We start from the raw sequence: 10130 nt of genomic DNA on the forward strand, positions 1-10130 counted from the left end.
TGCACAGAGGACAAGAAAATATGTTCCTGTAGAAATAATATTCGTACATGAGACCCAGCAACATACGTATCTTACCTCAGGAACAACACAACAACATTTATGCAAGAAAAGTTTTTTTAACTAAATATTGGAAAGATATATGGTGCCCTTCCTTAACATGGTTATGCTGGCTGAGCGTTTGACCTGCTCTGTGATGGATGGTGCAGTGGGAGAGAGGCAAGAGATGCACATCGAGGGCTCTTTGCCTCACTCAACCCTGAGAAGCCGTGAGATTGCCAAAGAGAGCAGCGCAATAGCGGCATTCATTGTACTAATGGCTCCATCCGTGATCAACCACATCAGCATGCTGACCAAATGTGTCAAAACTGAAATGTATGCGTGGCTTACATATGATTATGTAAGTAGTTTTTCATGAAGTGCGGTATGTTATACCTGCTGAGAATGTCGAGATGAACGACGATCATTGGATGTGCGATATATTTTGTTGCTTATACACAAGTGACTACACCCATGCAACTATCTGGACTGAGGAAACCAACATAGCAGTGCATTTATGCAGGATACCATTAGACTTGAACATCACTAACAACCTAAATCTTCACAGAGAAACCTGCATGAAACATGAACAACCCAGAGTATACGGGCATTAGGTAAACATCACCCTAAATCCAGAGATATGTAGTTGTCACCATAGTCTTAGTGTCTTACAAACCCAAAAAGATATTCTATCACCACAAACAGAGAAATATTATTATCTTCCGTAAAACAACTTGTTTCCTAACATTCAGACCCCTACTAATAGTGCAATCCTTTGGTGTCTCAGGATTAGCATCGAAATCCTTCTAATTTTTAGAACTTGCTATTACTTCACTCCAAACGACAGTAAATAAAGGTACCCATGTACAATAATTCTCTTTATATAACCATCTATCCTACTTCCCCTTTTAAAAGAAATTACCATCTATTTAAGCAACAAAGAAATTAAATTGTAAAAAATAGATAGATATGTTTTGAATCTATCAAATTATCTTCTATGACAATGAGAAAAGCTCTTCAATCAACATACTTGCTAGAATGTAGAGATGAACTGTAGTCAGTGTAAATGCAATATAACTTTTTGCATGTATAAGCAAAGAGCAACCTGGAGAAGTGCCCAATCCTAGCATGTCCGGCCGACAAACATTTTCCATGCAAAGTCCCAATCCAACAATTTGGAGCCTTTCCCCTTTTCTGCTTTCACCATATCTCCCACTTAGCACAAGCCTTCAACCTGATGCTTCCACAACATGCCTCCCTGAAGTGGTCCGGACACGCATATGATGATGCACAAGAAGTTATACAAGGTTTTTTTTTGTGTTAGTACTTATGCCAGCATTCAAAATAGAATTTAGCAGTGCCAAGAATGACTACTGAACTGCACTAATAATAATCTAGCGACACCAAAATGAAGACAAATAAGCGGACGCAGTTAAACAACTAAGGACCTTGGAATTAAGGCTGTATGAGGATGTCAGCACAGAACAACACAAATATTAGTTTCTCAACTCCTTGAATTTCAGCCATCTATTTTCCATGTTGTTTCGCACCACAACCTACAGGTACCAATATGTCGGTGTACAAAAGTAGGGCTCCCTTTTTTCACCCCTTTACTTGTGCGCGGGCAGTCGCAGCCCCACGCCCCTGGCCACCCTTGGCGGGGCAGAGGAAGCAAAGGCACAAGACGGTCAGATCGACGCCGAGCCGGAAACACAAAGAGCAGAAGGGCGAGGTGGACTCCCCCGGCAAGGGTCCTTGCCGGGGCGGCCACCACAGCCCCAGCAAGAGCCTTGCCGGGGCAACTTGCCCAACTCCAGCAGGGCTGCCACCCTCGAGCCTGAGAGTTCCAACATCCTCAGCCACATTGGAACCAAAGCTCGGGAGGCGCCTCCATGGTGGCATGCAGATCTTTGTGAAGACCAAGAACATACAAGACTAGATAAATAAACCAGAAGACGAAGATTCTCGACAAGATTCTTGCCAAGGATACCCACGAGACCCCAGCAAGCCCCTTTGCCGGGGACGACTAGGCAAGACCCTTGCCGGGGCCCCGGCAAGGCGCTTGCCGAAGACATCCGCGGGGCCGCAGCCAGGCCCACATCTGCCAAAGCTCCGCCGTCGTTCCAATGCAGCTGCCAGCCCACCAGCTAGGCGAATACCTGTGTGGCAACGTGCGGCCTCTAGGCCAACTCAGCAAGCACCTGCGCGGTGGCATGCAGATCTTGGTGAAGGCTCTGCCACCGCACCAACTCAGCAGCCAGCCAGCCAGCGTGGCACTACTCGCCTCGTCAGTTCGGACGCGCGTCGAAGCCAGACGAGGCGGCGACAGCTGGGACGAGCTTCCTTGCCATCCCCGATAAAGCAAGACGGGCATGTCGGCATCGCATTAAATGCGTTTGTCCTACGGTGCCAGAGGATAGACTCGATCGCTATATAGCTTTCCACCTCCTGTGTGCCACTGTGGCGGCCCCTTTGTCTATAAAAGGAGGCCCGCGGCGTACTGGGAGGGGATTCGGACTTTTTGGACCCTGCACGCCTTGTAGCTAGTCCAAGAACACCAGATAAATAGAAACCAGCAGGAGTAGGGTATTACACGTCTCTCGCGGCCCGAACCTGGATAATCCCCCCCGCGTTGATCTCTCAATCCCGCTCTTTCCACAGCCTGCGCCCGCCAACCATAGCAAAAGGGATTCCTCATGATCCCATAGATGTCGTTTCCCATGACACGATAACATAGATATATGGCATTGTATCAGATCAGATGGAACCTAACAACCAAGCAAACCAGCTAAGGATCAATAAGAAAGTGAAACAATATGACATGAATTTCAGAAAAGCGTAATACTATCATTCATGTCACCAAAGAAAATAGTACCTTTAAGTTGGCCTGATTTAGAGATGAACTTCCACATGTGCTCTTGGTATTTGTACAGATTGTTCCCAGCCACTGAAACAACATCGCAGATGAAAGGAATCACAATGTGTGAAAATTTATTAGATAATCCAACTTCGAGGCTCTCTCTTACACACAATTTTGGCTTCATAACCAGGCAAGGAAACCAAACCATGCATCATTCTCCGCAAATTCTCATCAAACGCACCAGAAGTTGCCACAACAGCTTTAACCAAAATGTACGCTTGCTCACAGATGATATTAACTTGTAATTGCAACATGATATGAAGCAGCAGTTGCAAATGCTTGTACATTGATTCTGGAACTCTCTCTCTGGGTCCCAATGCCCCTCACACTGCTCTGCATACTCAACTAAAGGGACAATAAGCAGTGCTCCTCATCCTTGGATAGATCCAACGGATTAGGTGGCATAACCGTAAAGAAGTGAAATGACCCATCAAATGAGCTGGGCATTACCCTCTGAAAGAAAAATTGAAGATAATGCCCATAATTAGATTAGAATGGCAAGGCTACAGGTTGCATTAAGATAGTTATACGAGTATAAACATCACACATATACACTCTCTTTCATCGAACACCTTGTAGGCACATAAACAAAAAGGAGATTTTCTTTCGGACTGAATCGAGAGAGAGACAAACAGAGGGGGGGGGGGGGGGGGGGGGGGGAGGGACGGGGGGTCGAAATAGGAAGAGCGGACATATTCAAACTCACCTTCTCCTCCCGCTTGGCGTCGGCGCCACGTGAGCCAGAGTGGAGGTCGACATAGATGACGAGCTCTCACATGGCATAGTCTGTGGCTTCGACTTGAAGAGGCCATTCATCTTGGGGGTAGTTCGTCTCCACGGGAACGAAGGCAAGGTCAGAGCAGCATGCCTCATCTGTGGCGCCGACCCGAAGGCAAGACAGGAGCACCCACTATTTAGGAGAAAGCTTATAGGTAGGATATTAATAGTAGTGCGGGGTTATGGCGTAGCACTACAGCTATATAGCAGTAGCGCGTGACATGAACCGCGCTACAGGTAAGTGTTTAATAGTAGCGTAGGGTTGCGACATCCCGCTGCTGCTAAGTGGTCCCCCCTTGCTCACCGGGGCTACCCGTAGTAGCAGTGTTGGTTTTGGATCCACGCTACTGCTAAGGCAGTTAGCAGTAGCGTGGGTCGCCCCACGAGCGCTGCTACTGCGGCCAACGCGGGCCTAGCTCAGCGGCTCAACTTAGCAGCAGCATGGGCTACGGGCCCGCGCTACAGCTAGGTGGACTAGCGGTAGCGTGGTCTGGTGACCCGCGCTACTGCTAATCCCACCTTATCCTACCCCGTGCGCACGGCCTCACTCTCGCTCTCCACTCTCTCCGTCCTATCCATCCCCCCACTGCTGTCGTCTCCCGCATTGACGTCGTCGCCGCCCGCTGCCGCCGTCGCCCCCCGGTATGTCTCCCTCCTCCCTCCCTCCCTCCGACCCTCTCCCTCCCACCCTCTTCCTCTGACCCTCTCCCTCAATCCCTCCCTCTCTCCCTCCTGCATTGCATAAATGGATGAATTTGAACTAGTTTTTTTAGTAATACTTGGATAGACAGGTGGATGCATGGATATATAGATGGATAGATAAATGGATGGATGTTAGGGTTAGAGCTAGGGTATTTTTGGTAATATAATTTTTTAGTAAAAGAACTAGTAATAGATTTTTTAGTAAATGTAGGTATTTTCAGTGGTGTTGCTAATACAATTTTTTATGAATGGTAATAAAATAGAAAATTTTAAGTAAAAAATAGTAATAGAATATAAAATTTTTGTTGCCAATTATATTGATGATATAATATTTCAATCAGTGGACTATGCAAGATTTCTCGCCGTCGCATTTCTCTCTCTCGCTCGGTCCCGTCTCGCCACCGTAAGTACCTCCCTCTCCTATTTGTTTAGTTTTTGGTTTAGTTTTATTTTAATATATATATACTCCTCCCCACCTTCCCAGCCGCTGGCAGCTGCTCTGCCTCCTGCCAATAATGGGAAGGACCAGATCATGGAAAGAAGAGAACGGAGAGGTTGCGTGTGCTGCGAAGTTTTGGGGATAAAAGGAGAAGGGGGGCGGGGGGGGGGGGGGGGGGGGGGGCTCGAGGGTGGAGGCGACCGAGACGGACGAGGAGGCGGCGAGAGCGATGCGATGGACCCACATGAACCGGCGCTTCCATTGGCCAAAACGAGCGTTGATGTGGACACGAAGTTGCATTCTCATTGGCCAAAACAAACAATAAACCTGCTGCCGATGTGGACATCGCGAGGGGGCGCCTCTTGCGCGACTCTTATTGTGTTTGATATGTTTTGAGTCATAAAGGTTGTGTCATGATACATGTTGTTTCCAACACATGACGTGCGTAATGTGTGTATGCTTATAAAGTGCATATTGTGTGTAGGGATTCGAAAAATTGGGTGTGTAGTTTCTTGTGAGGTCGGTCCTCGTCTTGGGGGTTGTGTCGACGTGATTTTGCGGGGATGGGACTGGATCAGCTGGATCTGCAGTCGGGTAGGAGTGGCGGCCGACGATGAACTGGTGGCATGCATGGCGACGAAGCCCGCTGCGGCGGCTAGGGTTGGCACTTGGGAGAACAGAGGAGTGGTACCGATTCGAGAGGAGAGAGGAGTGTACCGATTCGAGAGGAGAGAGGAGTGTACCGATTCGAGGGGATTGCTCATGCAACGAGGGAAAGGTTTTTCTTTTCGAAGGGAGTTATGAATTGGTATGTTTAGCGGTGGCAAGTTGCTGTAAATTAGGCAAACTCTACATTTTTCAATCGGCGGAGTTGGGCCGTGCTCGCTCTAGGTTTTTGCTCTGCTCACGGGCTCAACTTCGAGAATTTAGCTTCTTGGAGCCCAGCAAAAATTTAACTTCGAGAATTTAGCTTCTCGAGCTCAACTTCGAGATTTTAGCCGGGCCAAGCTCACTCTAGGTTTCATGTCAATTTCATCTGTGAAGTTGATGGGGTTAGAAGTTAGAATACATCCGAACACACTCTTAATTCCAACTGTTATCTGCTGCTAATCAGCAAAAAATAGAATTCAAACTCATTTCAGTAGAGAGGCCGATTTGGTTTTGGCCCAATTCAATTCCAAGGGCCTCCCCTCATGGACGTACCTTCTCGGTTCCTAAATATAAATCTTTTTACATATTCTAATATAGACTACATACAGAAAAATATAAATGAATATACACTCTAAAGCAGTCTAGATATATCTATATGTAGTTCATATTAAAATCTCTAAAGAAGACTTAGAAACGAAGCAAAGTTGACCAAGTGCGTCATGCACGTCGCAAAATCGGTGCGCTCTGATTGGTCCATCCGGTGCTCCCACGGATCGACCCGCCTCCCGCGAAGCTCCCGCCGCCGGATAAAACCCGCGCCTCCGGTGCCGTTCCAGCCCACAGACTCAGAGCAGAGCAGCGCGCAGCATCCCGATCCAGCACCCCCGCTCCCCGCACCTCGAGTAGCGTTCCCCATCCGCCGGAGAAGCAGCAAGATGGCCGGCAGGAAGGGCGTCGCGAGGAAGAAGGCGGTGACCCGCTCCGTCAGGGCCGGGCTCCACTTCCCCGTCGGCCGCATCGGGCGCTACCTCAAGAAGGGCCGCTACGTGCAGTGCGTCGGCTCCGGCGCCCCCGTCTACCTCGCCGCCGTCCTATAGTACCTCGCCACCGAGGTAGCGACCGTTTTTGTTCGACATCTGATCTGCCTCCTCCTCGAGCATCTGCCTTTTTGCCCGGTCCCGTTTCTCTGGTGCTGGACGGATGACCGATTTCGTTCATGGCTGAATCGCAGGTCCTGGAGCTCGCTGGCGACGCGGCCAAGGAAACCAAGAAGGCCCGCATCATCCCGCGCCACCTGATGATCGCCGTCCAGGACGACCCGGAGCTCAGCCGGCTGCTCGCCGGTGTCACCATCGCCTACGGCGGCGTGGTGCCCTACATCAACTCGGCGCTGCTCCCCAAGAAGGGCGCCGGCGCCGCTGGGAAGGAGCCCAAGAAGAAGGCCGCCGCTACCAAGTCCCCCAAGAAGAAGGCCGCAGCCCCAAATTAAGTAGTAGCTGTCTGCAATTGATCTTGTGAATGATCGCCACCTGCTTTTGCTTCTGAACATTTGTCATCTGTATGGACTTCTCTCTTCCATCATCTGAAAATCCCCCCGCTCTTTGCTCACCGAAACAAACAGGGTAGTACTCAATTTCAGCCCCTCATCTTATGTTATGTCAATCACACAAATCATAGACCTGTCAAGCTGCAGGAAACTGAATCTTTGAATGAATCATGCCTGACTGATGGTATATTATCAACTATCACCGCCCTGAGGGGGAAGCTTATGAGTTTGCATATTTCCACCTTCTACGTTCTGAAACTAAGAAATGATGGTGGCGCTAAATTGGACCAGGAATAGTTGAAAGGTAGGCGTTTTGTGAATTTAAATTAAACTGACAAAAAGTCTTACATTTAGGAACAGAGGGTGTAACAAGCAAGATGCTTCAGAACAGAAGTCTTGCAGACAAACATGGCAAATTATAGCTTGACCATGCTCAAAATATTCATGGAGGCAATTTAACCTTCCGAACCACAAACCTAAGAAGCATTTGACTGCTAGATGCAAACTACTCCCTCCGTTCCCTAATATAAGGCCTTTTAGCTTTTTCTTGATTCGTATGTATGTAGATATATTTTAGTATGTATGTTAACTCATTTTAATACGTGTGTAGTCAATATTTTGAAATAGCTAAAAGGTCTTATATTAGATAACGGAGGGATTTATTTATTTGACATCAAATTTTTTTTATTCCTCAAAGTGGACATGTCATTTTTTAAGGGAAAAAAATGATATGTCCACTTTGAGGAATAAAACGTGGACATGTCATTTACAAGCAAATGAGAAATAAAATCAGGGATCTCATCATCCCAGGAACCTGAAAATCTATTGCAAAAAGAGTTCTTTGATATTTCGTCTGCCACCTGATTTGCCTATCTGAAACAGTGATTGAAGGATATTGCCCACAAAACATAGCTACAAATAGTTGGATAACTGGCAGTTAGACAAACACTGAGAGACATGTGGAGAAAATATTTAAGCAAATCGGTTAGCATAGAACAATCGTCCATAAAACTGTAATAACAGAAAGCAAAATGATGAATAGTAGTATTTACTGAAAGCGTGCTCTTCAGGTATTGTGATAGTCATTATTTCACTAGGTACCATAATGATCCCAAATATTATATCACCAATGTGAAACGGGCAAATGGCGTAGCTATAAATCCATATAAATAAAGAACATATAAAGCAAATGAGAGGGAACAACATACAAATCAAACTAGGACTTGATATAGCCATAACCATGAGAAATAATCAAATGCAATGTAGCAAATGGTAGAAGAGAAACAAAAGAGGTTCCATGAAGCACATGAAATATGATGTATTTAGTTATGCTACCACTGAACATGGCAACATTCTCATCTACGAGCAGACACAAATATATGGATAAAAGGGAAAGGGTCCTAAGTCATCAGTTAGCGGAGGAGCTAGAGGGAGAACCTGCACTAACAGAACTGGGAGAGTACTAAGGAGAAGGTAACTGAAAGCAAGGCGGACTGATGAACAAGGAAGGAAAGTGAAAGAGCATCCAATAGAGAGGGGCAGAACATCATCCAATAAAAGAGAAGGCAGGTCAGTGAAGGCATGAGGACGAGAATGGAGAGCTGCTAATGAAGGGATGAGATAGCATGGTGTCCAGAAAAGATCAAATATGTAGCCTGCCAGGAGAGCGTGACAGGTGGCCAGGTGGGTAACAGCTAAGCAAAGTGTCATGGAGAAAATCTGGGTCCTCTCTTGTACTTGAGAAATGGCAGTAAAAAGGAAAACAATACATTTTGTTTAAGAAGAGTTCAAGTGCCTGAACCTGCTTGCAGAAGATAAGCTTACCTGCTCGACCCATCACAATATCTAACCGGACAAGAATCTTATGTGTTGTGCAAAAGATCAGCTCCATCATGGCCACCACCAATGCCTGATTCTGCAAGCATACAAAGTCGAACAACCAACGACATTCCAACAAAAAGCCAAACAGATACGAGAGCACATCGAGATATTTAGATAAACTCACAGTTATATTTGAAAGAAAAAAAAGAAATCAATTTGTAGGCAACACCAAGGAAAGATATACAAAACCAGGCTACTGTCAAATTTAATGAATATTTTAAAAAGAGTACAGACAGATCATCATAAAAATGAAGAAGTCACACATCAGAATATTAGCTTCTCAGAAGAGACTAATTATCCAGAATTATTAAGCTCATTCCACACCATACTAGAAATATAGAAATATAATCTTTGAGTAGATTTTGCCTTGAAAACTGAAATTAATTAATTAGTTTACCCGGTAAAAATTGACTTGCCACTCGCAGCAGGGACTCTCATAAAAGTGATAAAATGAAATATTATTTGTATATGTCAAATAAATTCGTCATTATGAATTTAAGATTAGTAGCATGATCAGAAGAGATAATGATATTGAATGAAAGAAATAGAACTAGCTTTAAGCTTTGAGCGTATCCATTGAGGTATCTAGACATTTCAGTTGGTTCAAGCTGGTGTTCATGTAGTTATTTTCAATGTTTAGGAACGAAGACATTTCTTTGAGGAACGACTTCACGATGTTGTGCACTAAAACCATCATCATTCAATTCTTGAAGCAGGCGACAATCAAATTTAGTTCAATTATTGCAGAAATAATTTGCTAATCTTGGTACTCATTGTTTTATTGTATGTAGGGGCACTTATATAAAGTGATAAATATAGTTCACTAGCTCTGACTTGAACCACAAACATTGTGGAAATGAAGTTAACTTTAGGACAATCCCCACTGCCTGGCTACAGAACGTATAGTTAATTACATACCTCTAGAAGATATTTTCTAGTTCACAGTCATTAAATAAGACTGCGCCATGCAAGCATAGGAATAGGACATTGCAGAACATCATCGCTATACGTTGAAAAGTTCATCAGGCCACAATATGGCACTGCTTGAAATCATAGCTTAACACGAAAGGGTGCGCACGATATTCTATCAATCAACTTGGGTTTAACATACCCACAATGTAAAGCATGATATTACCTGTAGTATAGACCACTGGTATAGACACTTTTGAATGGGTGGT

At 45.4% G+C, this 10130-nt stretch overlaps 1 long non-coding RNA gene across 1 annotated transcript; it reads left to right on the forward strand.

Annotated features, from left to right (window-relative positions):
- The first annotated feature begins 6371 nt into the window (after positions 1 to 6371).
- On the forward strand, positions 6372 to 7270 carry LOC120966139 (uncharacterized). The gene is made up of 2 exons (XR_012186788.1): positions 6372 to 6637; positions 6757 to 7270. It is a non-coding gene; the product is annotated as an uncharacterized lncRNA (long non-coding RNA).
- Positions 7271 to 10130: the final 2860 nt, after the last annotated feature.

The sequence above is a fragment of the Aegilops tauschii genome, chromosome 6 (genome assembly GCF_002575655.3).
Source record: "Aegilops tauschii subsp. strangulata cultivar AL8/78 chromosome 6, Aet v6.0, whole genome shotgun sequence".
In the NCBI taxonomy this organism is placed as follows: Eukaryota; Viridiplantae; Streptophyta; class Magnoliopsida; order Poales; family Poaceae; genus Aegilops; species Aegilops tauschii.